The 21,951-nt window shown below is 38.7% G+C and overlaps 1 protein-coding gene and 1 pseudogene across 2 annotated transcripts in view; one reads left to right on the top strand and one right to left on the bottom strand.

Annotated features, from left to right (window-relative positions):
* Positions 1-21,951, bottom strand: part of SLC16A2 (solute carrier family 16 member 2) — a 561,439-nt gene that overhangs the window by 298,870 nt on the left and 240,618 nt on the right. The gene's annotated exons all lie outside the window — the stretch shown is intronic.
* Positions 12,080-12,198, top strand: LOC128646424 (uncharacterized; annotated as a pseudogene).

The following is a 21,951-nucleotide window of genomic DNA, read 5'->3' as shown; positions in this document are numbered from 1 at the left end:
CGAGTCTGAAGACTCGCCAGAAACACGGCCCTTCAAGCTCCATACGGAGCTTGATAAATGGGCCTGAGAGGGTTAACTCCACTTGTCAGGTATATGTGCTATGTTGTGCCCCTAAGCTTTTTTTCTTATTTTATATGTTCTATTTGAAGGAAATTGTATCTGTTTTCTACACATCACATCATTTGCCAGACAATGACAGTTAGCTGTGAATGTTTTCAGTTCACTTTAGCTAATGCTGGAACTCAGAACATTTTCAAGATAAAAAATATGAAAAATACTTTTGGATAACATGACAGCTATGTCCAGCATCAGACTTCAGAGAGGAAGATTGAATCAGATCTCAATAATCAGGCCAAGAGGTTCAGCAGTCAGTTTCCATACCTTCAGTAAACATCCTTTTTCCCCCCAGACAGTTATTTGAGATGCTAATATTTTGTGAACTTTATACAGATGACAGTTTGTTAGACAAACACTTATGTATTTTGCAGAACTATATTGATATTTTGTTTAACCTGTAAAAGTAAAAGGTGTTGTGCATAATGTTGTTGCTAAACTTAAAGGGAAGTTAAACAGTCTGTTTTATTGTTATAATAAAAAAACACTAAGCAGTGGGTCATACTTAAAAGGGATAGTAAAGTCCAAATTAAACTTTCATGATTCAGACAGGGCATGTTATTTTAAACAACTTTCTAATTTACTTTTATCATCAAATTTGCTTTGTTCTCTTGTTATTCTTAGTTGAAAGCTAAACCTAGGTAGGCTCATATGCTAATTTCTAAGCCCTGCAAGGCCGCCTCTGCATTTGACAGTTTTTCACAGCTAGAGGGTGTTAGTTCATGTGTTTCCTATAGATAACATTGTGCTCATGCACGTGAAGTTATTTAAGAGTCAGCACTTATTGCCTGAAATTCAAGTCTGTAAAATGATCTGAGATAAGGAGGCAGTCAGCAGAAGCTTAGATATAAGGTAATTACAGAGGTAAAAATTATATTTCTTTGACAGTGTTGGTTATGCAAAACTGGGGAAAGGTAAATATCTTTCTTTTTAAACTATAACATTTGTGGTGTTTACTAATCATTTAATAGAATTCACTGCAATGTGTATTATTCATCATTTTTCACCCTTTTTTTTTCTTCTTATTTTAACTTCATTTGTACAGAGTCCATTACTTCTTGTCACAGCCTTACAAGGAGGCTGCAGTCTCTACAGGAGGACTAATCTAGCCTGATGTCATAAATCTTCTAGAATTACTTTATCTGGTTTACTATTAGGATAATGCTAGAGATACAGTGAGCCTGTTTTGCTCATGCTCAGTACAGGGAGAATGCAACTTATTTAAGTTTAAAATATGTCTGCTTTCTAATATCCCTGAGGGCATGGGCTACAATGAGAAATCCTTAATGCTCATTTTGCAATTAAACAAGTAAGTTGTTTGCTGTTTTTTACTCACTCTGTTTCTTTTTAGGTTTACTTTGATTTACCATATTTGTTTTTACTATAGGAGAACTTTGTAATGTACTTGATCAGAGAATAAATTAGTATAATGTTGCTTATTTCTATAACTGAACATACTCCCTCTTCTTTGACATTTTAAAACCCATATTTCTGTTTTGTAGGATTTTATTTGATAACATTTTCATATAAAACTTATACACTAATCAATTCAGAGGGATATATCAGTCATTTAGTGTTTAAACAGTATAGTGCGACATTCACTGACACATGTAGGAAGTGTCACGAATTTTAAACTCTGTCTCTAGATTAGTCACTGTAGAGAGGAATGTATCTTTTTACACTGCACGAGTAGAGATACATTTTTCAAACTGTCAACACTATTTATTAAAATTTAAAAAAGGGGGAAAATCAATAAAGGAACATAGTTGTGGCATGCAACCTGTAACACAATGTGGATTTCCCCAAGATTAGTTTCTGTGTATTTCATACACTGTGACTATGGGGTAAATTTATTAAGCTGCATTTGCAGCTTTTGATGCTTTGTGGTGCAGACACAAATTTAAGAAAGCAGGAACTGTTTTTTTCACCACTTTGACGTCTCAGAATTGGCTAAAATATTCACCCCAACAATCGCTCATTCGGGGTGATTGACATGCTCTGCTTTCAAGTAATTGGGGGCAGCATTGCACAAGAAACCTATTGTTCAATTTTAAATTTATTTCTCCACGTGATGCAGCAACGTAAGGGGTGATTGCAGGCAGACAGGTTCTCTACTTGTAAACTGTCCATCTGTAATCATGATGAATTGTGCCCTATGTCACTTAATCTTTATGTTAACTAAAAGGGAGATATATATATATATATATATATATATATATATATATATATATAGGGTGTGGGTATATATAAAGTTTAAAAAATTCTCAAAAATAAAACAAAATTGAGTACTTGTACCCTGCAGGGATCAGTGCACATACATTATCAGGTTAAAGGGACTGTAAAGTCAAAATTTTACTTAAATTGATTGGATAGAGCAAAGCATTTTAAGCAACTTTCCAATTTTGCTTAATTCTCTCTGTGTCCTTTGTTAAAGAGTTATCCAAGGTTTGCTCATGAGCGGCACATGTATTTAGCCATCTGGCAGCAGTGATTGCAACATTGTTTATAGCAATCGTATACATAGTTACAAACACTACTACCATAGACTGCTAAAGACACATGCACGCTCCTAAACTCCTATCAGCCTTCCTAGGTTTACTCTAAACAAAGGATATCAAGAGAACAAAGCAAATTTGATAATAGAAAGTAAATTGGAAAGTTGTTTAACATTGTATGCTCTATCATGTCAGGTTAATTTTAACTTTACTGTTCTTTTAATTAGATTACCCCATACTGTACTTTAAAAATAATTAACCAGATTTGAGTTCAAAATGCTCATAACCTTCACCGGCCACGTGCCTCACCTTTGTCCCATTCGCCTGAGGAAACTTGGTCATTGCTTTAATGTCTAATCAGTTATTGTCCTATTACCAGACACCGAGCAAACATGTTTTTCTGCCCTGTTGCATCAACTATCCATAGCAAATGTAAGTGTGCATAGGAACCTGGTGACTTTTACAAACTGGTTTATTCTGTCAGATGAAATGTGAAATCTATTTTCAGTGATATAGAGTTCCTGAATCAAAAAAAAATCTGTTTTATTTATGAAGAACACAAACTACTTGTTACAAAGAAAAAAAAATTTAATTTTTTTTTTTAAAAGTTCAGTTATAAAATTGGCTCAAAAATATGCCAAATAGACATGTTTTTACAGACGCTGATTCAAGTAAAGGTCACTCTCACCCAGCTCAATTTGCTATATCCAAACCAAGAGAACATAAATAATAAATATAGGAGAGATGGATACTTCTTTGTACAAATTTTACACAAACATCCTGTCTAGACTATTTTTGGAAAAGAAATGAAGAAATGTCCTGTCCAACAGCCCAGTGTTTTGCGTACATATAACCAATGTATTCCTTCAACTGCGGAATATCCAAAAGAAACCTTAGGAGCACCAATAAAAACAACAACTTATAAAAAAGGGTGTATAAGATCTAATCAGATCATAGCTAGACTTTTCCAGAGATCACACAAGGCTGCTTGTGGAGGATTCCCCCCTCCTCCTCTCAAAATCTCCCTTTCATCTTCTCTTTCCTTTTTCCCCTCAATATGGCACCCATTCTACACCAAATATAAAAGAAATGACTAGCAACACTAATAGATCATCCACAGAGTCAGACCGATGAATTTAGACTGAAATTAATCTAATACGAAGAAGATATATAACATATACGGTCAACTCCTCCATGTATGGAGCAGAGTTAACGTAATATAGATCTAGTTTCAGGCTGAACTGAAAACAGGGTTGCCACTTCGGCCATGTTTTCGTGGACACTTATGAGTTACACATACTGCAGGGTGTGCAGAGGGGAACATGAATTGCACATGCACAGCACATGAATAGTGATCCTGGATAGCACTATTCATGTTCCTCCCTGCATACCCTGCAGCATATGTAGCTCATAAATGTCCAGGAAACAATGGCTGAGGTGGCAATCCTAACTATAACTCCATTGCTTATTAAAAAGTGAGTAAACTGCAATTCAGTTTTAGATGAATATTGTTATTAGGTAGTATTAAGCCAAAGTCAAATAGTGTATATTATGCAAGTTAATTTGGTCATCTCTTATATATGTAAGAGGGGAGCTATGTTAACCACAATGAGGATATGTCACTGTATTTTAAAGACATTAAACCCAAAATGTTTTTTTTCAGGATTACAATAGAGCAAACAATTTTAACCCCTTGCACCAATCGGAAGCAGATCTACTTCATGCGGTACATAGTCCATCATAATGCATAATGTAGATCTACGTCCGACCATCAAGCAGCCCATGCAGTCATCTGTTTTTATATGGTAAAGGAGCATGATCCATGTTCCATTACCATATAAAGGTAGATTGCCTGCTTGTTTTAAACAGTGACACAATCAGTGTCATTGCCTGTAACAATCATCCGTTTGTGCTAGTGGGAAGTGTGGGAGGGAAGACAGGAGACAGGCTGTCGGCCCAGCAAAGGAAGGGGGAGGAATGGGAGGGGGAAGAGACCCTACTCTACAGAAAATCATTTCTGAAGGGAGGGATGGGAATCAGAGAGGGCCCTACATAACGATCGTGGGAGACCCCTACACTACCAAAAAACATAAATAAAATAAAAAAATAATAAATACTGGGTACTGACAGACAGCTGCCAGGACCTAAAGATGGCTGCCACTAGTGGAAGGGGGGTGGGGGGAAGTATTAGAGAGATGTTTCGGAAGAATCAAGGAGGTGGGAGGGTTGAGGAAGGATCCCTACACTTCAAAAACAGTAATAATAATAAAAAAATAATTAAAAAGAACAACCCTTAAGTGCATACTGGCAGACTGTCTGCCAGTACCTAAGATGGTGGTGAGGAGTGTTGGTGAAGGGCGGCAAAATGGCGGCAAAATGGCGGCATGAAATATACCATAATGAGCCTAGATCAATACTTTGGGTTGTTTACTTAAAAGAAATATATAGTTTTAGGTAAATTAAAAAATGAAACAAAAAAAAACCCCCACAAAGCTCTATTTCTATTTAAATTGAAAGATAGCAAAAATGCTAAAAATTCTCCAGTACTTTGAGGAAGTTTTTCTCTAAAATTCCTGGTACTGAAGTGGTTAAACATCTTTTCAATTTCCTTTTATTATAACATTTTAATCATTCTCTTGGTTTACTTTGTTGAAGGAGTAGTAATGCACTACTGGGAGCTAGCTGAATAGATTGGGTGAGCCAATGACAACAGGCATATATGTGCAACCACTAATAAGCAGCTCCCAGTAGTGTATTGCTGTTCCTGAGCCTAACTGGTAATACAATGAGAGTAAAGCAAATTACATAATAGAAAGTTGTTTAAACTCCCTATTTTTTAATTCATTGTCCCTTTATAGCTTTCTGTTGGTCGTCTTCTTTCTTAGTCTTAAAGTGTATTGGCGGTATGTATATCCTATCACAAAGAACGTAACTCGATCCATAAAATTTTTTTTGTAAATAAATAAATATTTGTTTAACAGTTGTTTCTTTTTAAACCAACGTTTTCTTGTCATAGAGCCTTCAGGGGGTGAATAGGGTGACTCCTGTCAGGGGCGCCATGAGGCAAGCACAACTATCATTTAAAAAAAAAAAAAAAAGGTTTTTTTTTTTTTTACATTTTGCAAAGGGCACTACAGCAGAGTGCTATTGAGCATGTGAAATGTCATTACAAGGAGTAAAGCATTAGCATTTAAGTGTGCACTAAACCACTATGCACAGTGTGAGACAAACGTGGCACTTAAGTTTGTACAGTGTATGCCTGAGTCAGACAGCAGATCACTTTTCATTTGCAGAGTAGGTAGGACTTACTAAATATTTATTTATGTGTGAAATTTTGGATTGTAACTTCAGTGTGGTAGTTGTATGGTGGGACCAGGGGTCCATAAAAACACATTTCTTTAAGCAATATGCAGCAGTGTATTTATGATTATTTGACAATGCTATAGAAATTCTATATTTAAAACCATGCAGAAATGTTTCCTCCTCAATACATAAATGGTAGGTGCCCTTTTGGCAGATATGATTTAAATATATATATATATATATATATATATATATATAACATTACAGTTTACTGCCTCTTTATGCAAGGACTTTCCAGATGCCAGGAGGCATTTTATCTAAGATGTGTACATCTCCATAAAATGTTATACTCTCAGGTTTAGATTGCCCAGTGTTTGAAATGAGACAGGTTAACTTAAAACTGTTCAGTTTACACTACAGCTGACTTAATTTTGAAATACATACAAACAAGCCTAAATCCTGCATTCAACCAGATCTAATGGTATGAGACTGAGTACCACAGCTTATGGTTCTACCAAGACCATATAGAGTACAGCATTTTCAAAATCCATAAGTACAACTGACAGATGGGAACATTTGTACACCAGATTTGAAGTGGTTCTTGGTTGGAGAAAATGGGGGGGGGGAACCCCCAAACATGTCAACCTTTTCAAAAGTACTTTTCTTCATCTACCCATTCTGACAGATCAATAATGTACAATTTTGAATTCACAGAAGTATTTTTGTTTGCACATTTACAAATATGATTCTTTAAAAAGTGATCTCTTAGTTTCTGCTATATTTTATCATGCATGTCACACACTGTTGATTTAGGGGATAGCAATGTGGAGAAAATGTACCTTCTGTGGGTGTCTGTGTTTATGTCTTTGTGCTTTTGTTGGTGTCTCTATAAGTGTGTATGCATTTTTTTTCTGTGGGTCTCTCTGTAAGCGTTTGTGTGTCTGTGCATTTTCTGTGGATGTCTCTGTGAGGGTGTGTGTGTATGTATGTCTTTGTGTGTTTTCTGTGAGTGTTTGTGAGTGTGTATATCTTTGTGTGTTTCCTTGGGTGTATGTGCAAGTTTGTGTTTTGAGTTTGTGTGTGTGTGTGTGTGTTTGTGTCCATTGTGCGTTCCTTTTTAGGACATTTTGACCTTACTACTGATCATTCACATTTTTCTACAGACTTTGAGACTAATGAGACCTTTCCGGAAATCACCAATCCACCACTTAAGCTTTAAATTATTGTTTAGGCAGTTCAGGGACCTTCCTTTCAGCCACTGCATGCTTTTGTCATCATATAGTTGTCATCTTCCTTGACAAAAAGATAATCAGAACTATACATTTTGTCTTGTAAATCTCCTTTTTTGACAAAACTGTAGTCTACCTCATTACTTGTTAGGTCAATGTAAACAAGTGCTTAGGACTCAGTTGTACACAACTGTGCACTTAACATTCATTTCACTAAATTTTTTTATATAGCTTTGACTTTAGTTTTTCTATTCAAAAATATTAAATGTACCTCTCCTTCATAGAAATCAGTAACGGGCAACTGGTTGTCTGTTCGCTACATGTGGCACTCTGCACTAGTGTTTACGGCCCCTAGGAAAAGCAGAACTAAGAATGTGTGCCATAGTTAGGAAAAAGTAGAACTAAAAATATGGGCTTTGAAGTGAGCAAACATGGTAGCCACATTTGAATATTCAATTGTTGCAGTAACAAGCACCAATAGAATGTTTTCAATTTTCACCATTTTCATCAGTCATATGAGAACTAGAGGACCATGCTACTCCTCATTTGAAAGATCAGTGGTCTCATAGATGTGCTAAACCAAGTGTAATGTAATATGAAATCTTAAATGTGATTGGATGTATACAATTGGTTCACAGATGGGCTGCAGGTCCAGGGGTCAGATATGTAGACATGTGGCTGTCAGGGGGACTGCAGGGCCAGTAATCTTATCTGAGGTATGATATTAACATGTGGGTGAAAGAGGGGTTGCAGGGGATTAATATGTAGCTGAGTGTCAGGAGGGCCAGGGGTCTAATTGCGGGTCTGCTGTGGAATGTGGCTGAGAGAGGGGTGGCAGGGCCAGGGGTTGTATCTAATGTGCATGTGTCTGAAAGAGATGCTGCAACACTAGGGGTATAATTCAAGGTTTAATGTGGGCATATGTCTGACATTTGTTTGAATTTTTTTTGAATAGTAGATGGTCAAGAGGAGCAAAATGATTGGACTAGAAATATTGTTCATTGGAAAAGTATTTTCTTTCCTAAGATATGGTGAGTCCACGACATCATCAATTGCTGTTGGAAATATCACTCCTGGTCAGCAGGAGGAGGCAAAGAGCACCTCAGCAAAGCTGTTATGTATCACTTCCCTTCCCACAAACACCAGTCATTCTCTTTGCCTTGGTGCGTGGAGGAGGTGAAGTTTTGGTGTCTGATGAAATTTGGATTTATTTCACTTCAATCAAGATTTTATTATTTTGAAAGCCAGAACAGGCTTTCCTGTGCTCTGGGTATAGCTGTAGTCCACGTTAATCTCTTCAGTAGAGTAGTGGTAGCTTTAAAGCAGTTAGGAACTTGTGAGGTGGGCCTTGCTGCATTTTCCTAACATTGTTGCTGAACTCAAATAGAAAGCCAGAGTAGGTTTATTCTGTTCTCTCTTTTTTCTACAGGTCTCTGTGAGGAGTGGCATCCTCTATCGGGTAGGCTGTCCTCCTGCCGGACGGCTAGATACAGATAAGTGCCTTTTGTCTTCTAAGTAAGGGAGACTGTGCACTTTAAGGACTCTGCAGATTTTCTTGGGACACAATATATCCTAGCTAGGATATTAATAAAGGTAGTATGCAGGCACTTATTGCAAGATGTGAGAGAAGCGGTTTCCCTTTTAGTGGTTGGAGGGGTTAACAGATACATGTGGCTATATTTTATTTGTACAATATCGCATGTATGAGACTTTATGGGATTATGTGTGATCACTTTATATATAGCAATCTGGTGGCCTGATTACTGATCTTTCAAGGGGTTTCTGAGATCTCTGCCCCTGTTATAGAGAGGCATCATTTCCTCATTTATACATGGATACGTTTTTGACAGACTTTACTTAGGCAGTCTCAGCTGTAATCCCCCTGTAGTTTTCTCTCTCGTACATAGGTTTATTAACTTTTTTAGGGCTGCAAATAACAATTATTTTCATAATCGATTAGTTGGTCGATTATTATTAAAAAAAAACTGCCTTACTGCAGAAATACAAATAGTTAAACTTTTTATCTTATCAAGTTCACTGTACAACTGTACACAACACAAACTACTTTTAAATTACACAACTTACAAACTTTTAAAGACTTAGCAGAGCAAATGTATTGTTGTCATAATTTATTAGCTCAGCTGTAGCTGGCTGCCAAGTTGACATATTTATTTACTTTGTTTTTATTACACCAAGGTTGTCTAAATTAAGAAAAAAAGATCAACTGTTGACTGTCACTGCTGTGCTGTGACTGTAGGGCTGCTACTGCTTCTGTAAGTAACTGTTAGGAAGGATAGTAGTCATAGCACAGGGGTGTGAGGCGATCGTGGGCACCGGGTCATGGAAGGGGAGGGGCTAAGGTGAGGGTTCGACTCCGGATGGATCAAGTAACTTGCTAAGATAATAATACATAACCTCTGGTGGTCTCACTGACTGTTTGATTTTACAACATTTCCTGTGACTGCTTCTGTAACTGTTAGGAAGAATAGCACAGAGGTGTGAGGACTGAGGAGATTGAGGGCACCGGGTCGCATGGAAGGGGAGGGGCTAAGGTGAGGGTCTGGATCAAGTAACTTGCTGGGAGGCGGAGCCAAGAGGATTAAGACATAAGCTCTGGTCTCAGTGTTTTTGTATGCTTGCGCTAATGCACTTCTCTTGGCTAAGTTGACTTGGCTTTGAGTTATTAGTTAGTTAAATAAAAAAAAAACACGCTACAGTGAGACCAGCAAGTTACTTGATCCGGACCCTTACCTTAGCCCCTCCCCTTCCATGACCCGGTGCCCGCAATCTCCTCACACCCTGCCCTGTGCTATCCTCCCTAACAGTTACAGAAGCTAGCAGTAACCAGAGTGTTGTAAAATCAAACAGAAGTCCACAAGAGGTTATATATTATTATTTTAGCAAGTTTTACTTGATCCAGACTCAGAGTCAGACCCTCCCCTTCCATGACCCGGTGCCCGCGATCTACTCACAGTCAAGTAGCAGCCAGCCGAATCCAATATCTCCCTCCTCCTTTGCTTAACGCTAGTACTAAGTTATTACCCACCTTGCAGCAGATGAAGTCAGAAGTGACGTCTATCCCAAATAATCTCACTGTCGCACACTCCTCTCTTCCCACACGTCTTCTCCTTCTCTTCTCTTCACCGCGCTCAGGAAATAGACAGGAAATAGACACGCCTTTTCTAGTGTGGCTGTGGCAAGCAGCCCAACTAATCGATAGACCGATTAATCGATAATGCAAATCGTTGACAACGATTTGCATTATCGATTATTATCGATTTTATCGCTTAGTTGTTGCAGCCCTAAACTTTTTAGTGCGCCGTTTTTATTTTTGCTACGCACTTTCTAGCAGTTCTAATGACTTTGCCTCCTTTTTGGACGATCGGCGCGGCGCCTTTTTTTTGTGAGTTTCTGTTGCGCTCAAGTGACCCAGGCTCGTTCTATGACTGAGAATGGAGTGGCGGGCTAGTATACAGTCTCAAGCTGTTTGGAGCCTGTATGTTTATTGGAGCCCCCAATGTTACTATATGCTTCCTGCATATGTAAAAACTTGTTTGTTTTTTCCTTCGTTTTAGGAATTATTTTTTATAAATGCTTTATTATTGACCTTGCTATAATTTGAGGGGATTGGGGATGTTATGTATCAGGGGTCTAAGATTGTCCTCCATGTACATATGTTTATGAGGAAATTTACTTAGTTTAAGGAATTATTATTACATTAATGTCCCAATAAAGAATTTTCTATAGCTAGAGAATTGGGGGTTTTCATGGTTATGCTACAGGAATATAAGTTTGGAACACAGGTCTGTTCCTATATATATTTATGTTTGTCCTGTTTCACGGCAAGTCTCTATAAGTGACAGTGTTCATTTAAAAAATAAAAAAAAGATATATTTTTCTAGCCTCATGTCTCTCAGGATGATGCTGTTTAGGCAATGCCACGGTTTTTTCCTCATACATCTAAAGCCTCATTGGCATCACATGCAGTCCCCTGCGGTTCAACGCAATCTCCAGGAGGAGGGCATTTGCCTACAGGTTTTGCAGCTTATGTATCCTCTGCGGTATCTGCGACTATCTGTTTTTCCTTACCTACAGGGAAAATGCAAGAGGACATTACATTTTTTCAGATAGTAAGGTTTCTGCTCCACATTCTGCTACACCGGTCGCTCTCCCTCCTAAGTCTGGTGAGAAGGATTTGCTGGTAGCTTCTAAAGGGTAAAATCTCAGATTCGGACAGTATAATTCCTTCATCTGATGCTGAAGTGGTCTCCTTCAGATGTATGGTTGCACACCTTGTGTAAGGAGATTTTAGCTACTTGAACAACATTGATAACCCTGTCATTGTCAACCCTTGGAAGTTTGTTAACTATAATTTCTATGATGTTTTTTCCTATGAGGAAGTGTTTCTCAGGAATAGGAGAAGTTAGGGTTACTTTCTCCCTGTCTCCCGTCCTTTAAAGTATTTTCCTGTCGTTGACTCCATTAAAATGCTTTAGGTAGAAGGGAGCTTTTCTACTATGGTTTGGAGTATGTTGATCTCTATGGAGATAGCTGTTCCTTTACAGATCCATGAATAAGAAGCTGGAGGTTTATTTGATCATCTAGAGCGATGCCTTGCCTATTTAGACTTGCTGTACTAGCCTACAAACGTTGTGGCTAAAATTTTGGTCAGCTGAGAAGCCTGTGGCTAAGTGGTACAGCATTGGCTCTATAATACTGCAGATGCAAGTTCAATATCCAATTTGAGCAAGACGTATCATTATTTGGATTATATTTAATTTCTCCTAAAAAATCTAAGCTTCTGGCGCTTCCTTACAAGGGTGAAACCTTGTTTGGACCTGGTCTGACAAAAAAGGTCTTTCTACCACACGTCAAGTGGAATAGACTAGAAGAAAGTCTTCCTTTCACCGTTTCTGAAGGGTCAGTCCAATCTTTTGGGCCTACGGCCACATCACCCTGAATGCACCCGATCTCTTCTGATCTCGAAAGCTAAGCAGGGTTGGGCCTGGTTAGTACTGGGATGGGAGACCGTCAGAGAATTCCAGGGGCTGTAGTAGCAATTTAATTTTTAGGGTATCTGCAGTCCAGGTATAATGAGAGGCGTTCTTGAACTGGGTTAAGACATTCCTTTCTGTGAGTGATATTTCCAGTCTCATTCAGGGAACAACATCTAGGTTTTTGGAGACGGGGGAGTCTAATAGTGTGCTAGGTAATAGGGTATCATACACCTTACATACATCACCTTACAGCAGAATAGATCCTTTGTTCTATTCAAGGGGTACAAGTGGTGAAAGGATTGGAGATAGTAAGGGCGCTCAAAGCTAAAGATACCTCTAAATTAAGTATATCAATGTGACGTGAAATATATAATACTAATGTCAAAAAGAAACAGTTTAAATGAAATGGTTTATTAACTAGGCCAACAAATTTACTAAAATAAAAAAAAAATCTCCCTTAATAAATCATGTGTGCAGATAATGGCCCAATCTACAATTGGGCCATTATCTGGAACATGATTTATTAAGGGAGACGTCCCTAGATTTTAGTCGCTTGATTTTAGTAAATTTGTTGGTCTAGTTAATAAACCATTTCATTTAAACTGTTTCTTTTTGACATTAGTATTATATATTTCACGTCACATTGATATACTTAATTTAGAGGTCTGATGAAGGACCTTCTATCACAGGGTCTATTCCTTCATCCAGATCTCTTTCCTCTGAAGCTGATTGCTTGGAGATTGAACGCTTAGTCCTATCTAAGCGTGTTTTTTCTGAATCGGTCATTGTGGTTAAGAAACCTGTTCTAGAAAGACTTTTCATAGGGTATAGTGTAAATTCCTTTATTGGTGTGAATCCAAGGGCCACTCTTGGAGTCAGGTCAGGATTCCTAGGATTTTGTCCTTTATCCAGAAAGGTCTGGAGAAGGATTTGTTTCACAAACGTCTGACGGATGTGCCAGATGTTCTATCTTTTTGTCAGGCCCTAGTCTGAATTAGGCCTGTGTTTACTCCTGTTGCTCCTTATTGGAGTCCTTACCTTGTTCCTAAGGTTTTGCAGCAGGCTCTGTTGAGCCTTTGCATTCCATAGATATTAAGTTATTATCAGGGAAGGCTTTGTTTCTTTTTGTTATCTTTTCTGCTCAGAGAGTTCTGGATCTCTCAGCTTGCAGGGTGCCTTATCTTATTTTTCATGCTGATAAGGTGGTTATTCATTGGAAGTTGGGTTTTCTTCCTTAAGTAGTTTCAGATAGGAATTTGCTGTTCCTTCTCTATGTCCTTATCATTCTTTATAAGGAACATTTGTTGCACAATCTGGATGTTGTACGCGCTCTGTAATTCTTCATACGGCGACTAAGGATTTTCGCCAGTAATCTGCCCTGTTTGTGTGTTTCTCAGGAAACGTAGGGTCAGAAAGCTTCTGCTACTTTTCTTCTTTATGGTTGAGAGGTTTCATGAGAAATTACAGCTCCTTCTACGAGGGCTGTTTCCTCTTTTTGGGCCTTGAACAATGCAGCTTCTGTGGATCAGATTGCAAGACTGCAACTTAGTCTTCTCTGCATAATTTTTGAAATTTGTTAAATTTGATTTATTTTGCCTCGGCTGAGTTTTCTTTTGGGAGTAAGGTTCTTCAAAAGGTGGTGCCTTTGGTTTAGGTCGACCTGTCTTGCCCCTCCCTTGTCAATTGTGTCCTCTAGCTTGGGTATTTGTTTTCAACAGTAATTGATGACGTTGTGGACTTACCATATTTTAGGAAAGAAAATTTATGCTTACACGACCCCACCCGTTGTTTTCAGACAGTTATTTTGACTAAACGCCAGGCACCTTTACACCTTTGTATTATTCATTTTTCTATTTCCCTTCAGTCGAATGACTGGGGTTTGTTGGAAGGGAAGTGATACTTAACAAATGTATGTGATATTTTAGATGGAGTTTAATTCATCAGTTGTAATAAAGATGCACTTTATCTTACTTTTTAATGTAGCACTGGAATTCACAGTCCGGCCACTTACTTCAAATATATTTTTTTTTTGTGAACTAACAGTTTGAACTGTTCTCCAATTAGCGCTCTAGCCATATGGCACTCACACCATTTTTTTTTTTGTAGCTAGAGCACTGTTTGGAGAACAGTTCAAACCATTAGCTAAACAAAACAAAATAGTTTTAAAGTGAACAACCAGAGCACAGGGTATTTGAATTTCAGCTCTACATTAAAAAGTAAGTTATAGCGCATCTTCGTTACAACTGATGAATTAAGCCCTATCTAAAATATCACTAACATTCCAGATCTGTTAATACAAAGGGGAAAGTTTACCATCACTTGAAGCTGTATACTCCACTTTGGTATTTTGTAGCTTATTTGAAACATCATCAAGTCAAAGAATATTGCAATTGTTACATTCTGTCATTGTAAAGATAAATTGCAACAAATAATCAATTCTATTACTTTTGCCTAGTGTTGTTTATACCAGAAATGCTCTTATGGCATGTAACAAAGTAGTAATACTTTTGTAAAAGGTAATAATATCTGTTGAAACAAAAATGTTGCTGGACACCTAAAGTTCAGTAAATCAATTACACAGAGGCTGACTATGGAATGTAATGAATGTACATTCTAATCCACTAACATCAGTGACTGGGCTACTCTGACATGTGATTTGAAGAAAGCCCAGAAAGACCCTGCTAAGGCTTCTGTTAAAGGGACAGTTAAGTCAAAATTTAACTTTCATGATTTACATTTTTCATCAAATTTGCTTGGTTCTCTTGGTATTCTTAGTTGAAAGCTAAACCTAGGTAGGCTCATATGCTACTTTTTAAGCCCTTGATGGCAGTCTCTTATCTGAATGCATTTGACAGTTTTTCACATCTAGAAGGTGTTAGTTCATGTGTGCCATACGGATAACGTGCTCTTGCCCATGTAGTTACTTATGAGAGGGCATTGATTGGCTAAATTGCATGTCTGTCAAAAGAAATGAAATAAGGGGGCAGTTTGCAGAGGCTTAGATACATGGTAATCACAGAGGTAAAAAGTATATCATAACCATGTTGGTTATGCAAAACTGGGGAATGGGTAAAAAAGGGATGATATATCTCTTTAAACAATAAATATTCTGGAGTAGACTGTCCCTTTAAGGATGCTTATGAGAGATACATATAACAATTTTAAGAAATCTTGGCAATTAAATTTAAACCATGCTACCTAATTAATAACACACAAATTAATATACAAAAGCCTTAAAACATTAATTTAGGAACACACCATGTTAATGCTTCAAAAAAAGTTACACTGTAAAGTAGACAATCATCTAATCATTCACCACCTACACCGCCCTGATGTCAGAAGATGAGTGCCTACTTATGAATGACTCTGACCAACTGCAGTGCTTTGCTCCAGGGCTAACATGGTGCAATCTCTGGAAAGTGTTTTTATCAATTATTTACAGATATGGCACAATCTTGGTAAAATGTTTTTATTATACTAAGGTGTGTTTGGGAAGTTAAAACCTTGGAGCATATTGAGGATCCAAGTCTGGTGGTGATAGTAAAAGTAGCATATGTAGGTATTCTCAATGGTACAAAGCAAAATATTGTTTATTGCACTATGGCAAATAAGCACTGCTAGTGACGTGCATTATTTGTCAGGCCTCACTTTTGTGTGTGGCTTTTAAGATGCACAAAATGTTTAGGTTATATCATGCTATGAAAATGTTTTTTTTTTTTAATATTCCAAAAATTTAAGTAAAAATTGGGGTTAATCACAACATATCTAATGGAGATTTTTGTAGCTAAATCAGTTGATAAGTTTTTCTAAAGAATTGTGATCAACCCCATAGTGTACTAGAATCAGGCACATCAAATGTTGTATTTTTATTAACCCTCAGATGGCTGCATACAATCAAATATTTATTTCAGTTACATATTTTACCTCAGCTTATTCCATCTTTGTTTGTCCAAACAATAGACGTTACTGAACTTTAGAGGGTTTTTTTTTTGTCCCATGCACCAATCAATGCTATTATTTTTTTAATTTTGCTACTGTATTGTATGTGCAGTTTAGGCCCTTCAGCATCCAGGAATTGACAAATTAAAATATTCAGCAGAAATTAGTTTAAAATATATTACTATTAAAGAATAATTAATTAAAGGGCCATAATAGTAGAAAAATGACATGGTCTAATTTGTTGTAATTTTAAGACCCGCAAAGCACTGTTGGTCCAGAGCGGAAACGGCCACTGATCCAATGAGCAGCTCTAGTCGCAAGAGTCTGCTGTGTGACTTGCGCTGCTGATTGGATTAGCGGCAGTCTTCACTTGGAAACTGCAGTGCTATGAGGGTCCTGCTGATTGGATTAGCAGCAGTCTTCACTTGGTAACTGCAGTGCTATGAGGGTCCTGCTGATTGGATTAGCTGCAGTCTTCACTTGGTAACTGCAGTGCTATGAGGGTCCTGCTGATTGGATTAGCAGCAGTCTTCACTTGGTATCTGCAGTGCTATGAGGGTCCTGAAAAGTACTTCTACTGTGAGTTTAATCTCTTAGTGAGGGTGAAACACACAGTACTACAGGTTCAAGTCTTTTTTTTTTAATTCCCCCCTTTTTTTTTTTTGAAGGGGGGAATATAATCAATATCTTTAGAAGACAGGTGTCGTTTCATGAACTAAAGAGATGCTATATCAGAGCTAGCAATCAAAATGTCCTGTGTCCTAGAACTATTAAATATGATGCCCCTCCACATGAGATCTAAACAGGATGAAACTAAATTTATGAATGATGATCAGTTAGCAACTTGACAAGACTTCACTGACCCATTGTTTTTTTTTAAACATACACATGGTATCTCATCATACCATCTTAATCTCTTTTTTTAAAGTGAAGGTAAACTTTGATGAATGAAAGTCCGGTTTTTTAAAATACTATTAAAAACAGGGGCACTTTCAATCATCAAAGTTTACAAAGCAGTCATTTTGATTAAAGACCTTTTTTTCTTTTCACAGCCAAAGCAGCTTCTCCCACCCGGGGAGATCCTCTCTTCACACGTCATTAATGACTAATCCAGCTTCCTCCAATCACGTCTTTCCCCCCAGGGTAGTCATTGCCTGAGGCCATGCCGTGATTGGAGGAAGCTGGATTAGTCATGGATGACGTGTGAATAAAGGATCTCCGGGTGGGGGAAGCTGCTTTGGCTGTGAAAAAAACAAAGGTAAGTTTTTAATCAAAACGGCAGCCTTCTAAACTTTGATGAATGAAAGTGCCCCTATTTTTAATAGTATTTTTAAAAAAACGGGCTTTCATTCATCAAAGTTTAGATTCACTTTAAACTTTATTTCTTGTGCCAGTGTGTTCTCATTCTGTGCTCCAGCGAGGTTTAGAGTGTCAAATTGACAGTTATACCCTGACACAAAGAGCAAAACGGTTTCTGACAAGGAGCTGCTGTGATCCAGAAGACAGCAGTCTAGAGAGATTATTATCCTTGTACTTTACAAAATAATTATTACATACATATTATATACTGTTTTTCTCGCCATTAAATGGACTTTATAAAGATACCATTATTTTCATCATATCTTAATTTACTATTAAAAAAAATATATAAAATATGATGAATAAATGAAAAAAAAAAAAAAACTTTTTCTAACTTTGACCCCCAAAATCTGTTACACATCTACAACCACCAAAAAAAACTCTAATGCTAAATAGTTTCTAAATTTTGTCCTGAGATTAGAAATACCCAATGTTTACATGTTCTTTGCTTTTTTTGTAAGGTATAGAGCAATAAATACAAGTAGCACTTTGCTATTTCCAAACCTTTTTTTTTTTTCAAAATTAGCGATAGTTACATTGGAACAATTATATCTGTCAGGAATCCCTGAATATCCCTTGACATGTATATATATATATTTTTAGTAGACAACCCAAAGTATTGATCTAGGCCCATTTTTAATTCATGCCACAATTTCACCGAAAAATGCGATCAAATAAAAAAAAAAAGTTCACTTTTTCACAATTTTAGGATTCTCACTAAAAACATAATTTATGCTTACCTGATAAATTTATTTCTCTTGTAGTGTGTTCAGTCCACGGGTCATCCATTACTTATGGGATATATTCTCCTTCCCAACCGGAAGTTGCAAGAGGATCACCCAAGCAGAGCTGCTATATAGCTCCTCCCCTCACGTCATATCCAGTAATTCGACCGAAACAAGACGAGAAAGGAGAAACTATAGGGTGCAGTGGTGACTGGAGTTATAATTTAAAATTTAGAACCTGCCTCAAAAAGGACAGGGCGGGCCGTGGACTGAACACACTACAAGAGAAATAAATTTATTAGGTAAGCATAAATTATGTTTTCTCTTGTTAAGTGTGTTCAGTCCACGGGTCATCCATTACTTATGGGATACCAATACCAAAGCTAAAGTACACGGATGATGGGAGGGATAAGGCAGGAACATTAAACAGAAGGAACCACTGCCTGTAGAACCTTTCTCCCAAAAACAGCCTCCGAAGAAGCAAAAGTGTCAAATTTGTAAAATTTGGAAAAAGTATGAAGTGAAGACCAAGTTGCAGCCTTGCAAATCTGTTCAACAGAGGCCTCATTCTTAAAGGCCCAGGTGGAAGCCACAGCTCTAGTGGAATGAGCTGTAATTCTTTCAGGAGGCTGCTGTCCAGCAGTCTCATAGGCTAAACGTATTATGCTACGAAGCCAAAAAGAGAGAGAGGTAGCCGAAGCCTTTTGACCTCTCCTCTGTCCAGAGTAAACGACAAACAGAGAAGAAGTTTGCCGAAAATCTTTAGTTGCCTGTAAATAGAACTTCAGGGCACGGACCACGTCTAGATTATGCAAAAGACGTTCCTTCTTTGAAGAAGGATTAGGACATAATGATGGAACAACAATCTCTTGATTGATATTCCTGTTAGAAACAACCTTAGGTAAAAACCCAGGTTTAGTACGCAGGACTACTTTGTCTGAATGAAAGATCAGATAAGGAGAATCACAATGTAAGGCAGATAACTCAGAGACTCTTCGAGCCGAGGAAATAGCCATCAAAAACAGAACTTTCCAAGATAAAAGCTTAATATCAATGGAATGAAGGGGTTCAAACGGAACACCCTGAAGAACTTTAAGAACCAAGTTTAAGCTCCACGGAGGAGCAACAGCTTTAAACACAGGCTTAATCCTAGCCAAAGCCTGACAAAAAGCCTGGACGTCTGGATTCTCTGCCAGACGCTTGTGTAAAAGAATAGACAGAGCAGAAATCTGTCCCTTTAGCAAACTAGCGGATAAACCCTTTTCTAAACCCTCTTGTAGAAAAGACAATATCCTAGGAATCCTAACCTTACTCAATGAGTAACTCTTGGATTCACACCAATATAAATATTTACGCCATATCTTATGGTAAATTTTTCTGGTCACAGTTTTCCGAGCCTGTATTAATGTATCAATAACCGACTCCGAGAAACCACGCTTCGATAGAATCAAGCGTTCAATCTCCATGCAGTCAGCCTCAGAGAAATTAGATTTGGATGGTTGAAAGGACCCTGAATTAGAAGGTCCTGCCACAGAGGCAGAGACCATGGTGGACAGGACGACATGTCCACTAGGTCTGCATACCAGGTCCTGCGTGGCCACGCAGGCGCTATCAGAATCACCGATGTTCTCTCCTGTTTGATCTTGGCAATCAGTCGAGGCAGTAACGGAAAAGGTGGAAACACATAAGCCATGTTGAAAACCCAAGGGGCTGCTAGAGCATCTATCAGCACCGCTCCCGGGTCCCTGGACCTGGATCCATAGTACGGAAGTTTGGTGTTCTGGCGAGATGCCATGAGATCCAGTTCCGGTTTGCCCCAACGAAGAATCAGTTGAGCAAATATCTCCGGATGAAGTTCCCACTCCCCCGGATGAAAAGTCTGGCGACTTAGAAAGTCCGCCTCCCAGTTCTCTACGCCTGGGATGTAGATTGCTGACAGGTGGCAAGAGTGAGACTCTGCCCAGCGAATTATCTTTGAGACTTCTAACATCGCTAGGGAACTCCTGGTTCCTCCTTGATGATTGATGTAAGCTACAGTCGTGATGTTGTCCGACTGAAACCTGATGAACCTCAGTGTTGCTAACTGAGGCCAAGCTAGGAGAGCATTGAATATTGCTCTTAATTCCAGAATGTTTATTTGAAGGAGTTTCTCCTTCTGAGTCCACGATCCCTGAGCCTTTAGGGAGTTCCAGACTGCGCCCCAGCCCAGTAGGCTGGCATCTGTTGTTACAATTGTCCAATCTGGTCTGCGAAAGGTCATTCCTTTGGACAGATGAACCCGAGACAACCACCAGAGAAGAGAATCCCTGGTCTCCTGGTCCAGATACAGTAAAGGGGACAGATCTGAGTAATCCCCATTCCACTGACTTAGCATGCATAATTGCAGCGGTCTGAGATGCAGGCGCGCAAATAGCACTATGTCCATTGCCGCGACCATTAAGCTATTATTACTTCCATGCACTGAGCTACTGATGGGCTTGGAATGGAATGAAGGACACGGCAAGCATTTAGAATTTTTGATAACCTGGACTCCGTCAGGGAAATCTTCATCTCTACAGAATCTATAAGAGTCCCTAGGAAAGGGACCCTTGTGAGTGGAAACAGAGAACTCTTTTCCATGTTCACTTTCCACCCATGCGACCTCAGAAATGCTAGAACTATCTCTGTATGAGACTTTGCATTTTGAAAACTTGACGCTTGTATCAGAATGTCGTCTAGGTACGGAGCCACCGCTATGCCTCGCGGTCTTAGTACCGCCAGAAGCGAACCCAGAACCTTTGTAAAAATTCTCGGAGCCGTAGCTAACCCGAAGGTAAGAGCTACAAACTGGTAATGCCTGTCTAGAAAGGCAAACCTTAGGTACCGATAATGATCTTTGTGAATCGTTATGTGAAGGTAGGCATCCTTTAAGTCCACTGTGGTCATATACTGACCCCTCTTGGATCATGAGTAGGATGGTCCGAATGGTTTCCATCTTGAACGATGGAACCCTTAGGAATTTGTTTAAGATTTTTAAGTCCAAGATTGGTCTGAAGGTTCCCTCTTTTTTGGGAACCACAAACAGATTTGAGTAAAACCCTTGCCCTTGTTCCGTTCGCGGAACTGGGTGGATCACTCCCATCACTAAGAGGTCTTGTACACATTGTAGAAATGCCTCTTTCTTTATTAGGTTTGTTGATAACCTTGACAGATGAAACATCCCTTGTGGAGGAGAAGTTCTGAAATCCAGAAGGTATCCCTGAGATATAATCTCGAACGTCCAGGGATCCTGTACATCTCTTGCCCAAGCCTGGGCGAAGAGAGAAAGTCTGCCCCCCACTAGATCCGTCTCCGGAAAGGGGGCCCTGTCTTCATGCTGTCTTAGGGGCGGAGGTAGGCTTTCTGGCCTGCTTGCCCTTGTTCCATGACTGGTTGCCTTTCCAACCTTGTCTGTAACGAGCAGTAGTTCCTTCCTGTTTTGGAGCGGAGGAAGTTGATGCTGCTCCTGCCTTGAAATTACGAAAGGCACGAAAATTAGACTGTTTGGCCTTTGATTTGGCCCTGTCCTGAGGAAGGGTGTGGCCCTTACCTCCAGTAATGTCAGCAATAATTTCCTTCAAACCGGGCCCGAATAAGGTCTGCCCTTTGAAAGGAATATTCAGAAGTTTAGATTTAGAAGTTACATCTGCTGACCAGGATTTAAGCCATAGCGCCCTGCGCGCCTGTATGGCGAATCCGGAATTCTTAGCCGTAAGTTTGGTTAAATGTACTACGGCATACGAAACAAACGCATTAGCTAGCTTAAGCGTTC

Source organism: Bombina bombina, chromosome 1 (assembly GCF_027579735.1).
Source record: "Bombina bombina isolate aBomBom1 chromosome 1, aBomBom1.pri, whole genome shotgun sequence".
Lineage (NCBI taxonomy): Eukaryota > Metazoa > Chordata > Amphibia > Anura > Bombinatoridae > Bombina > Bombina bombina.
This window is presented reverse-complemented; position numbering and strand designations above follow the sequence as displayed.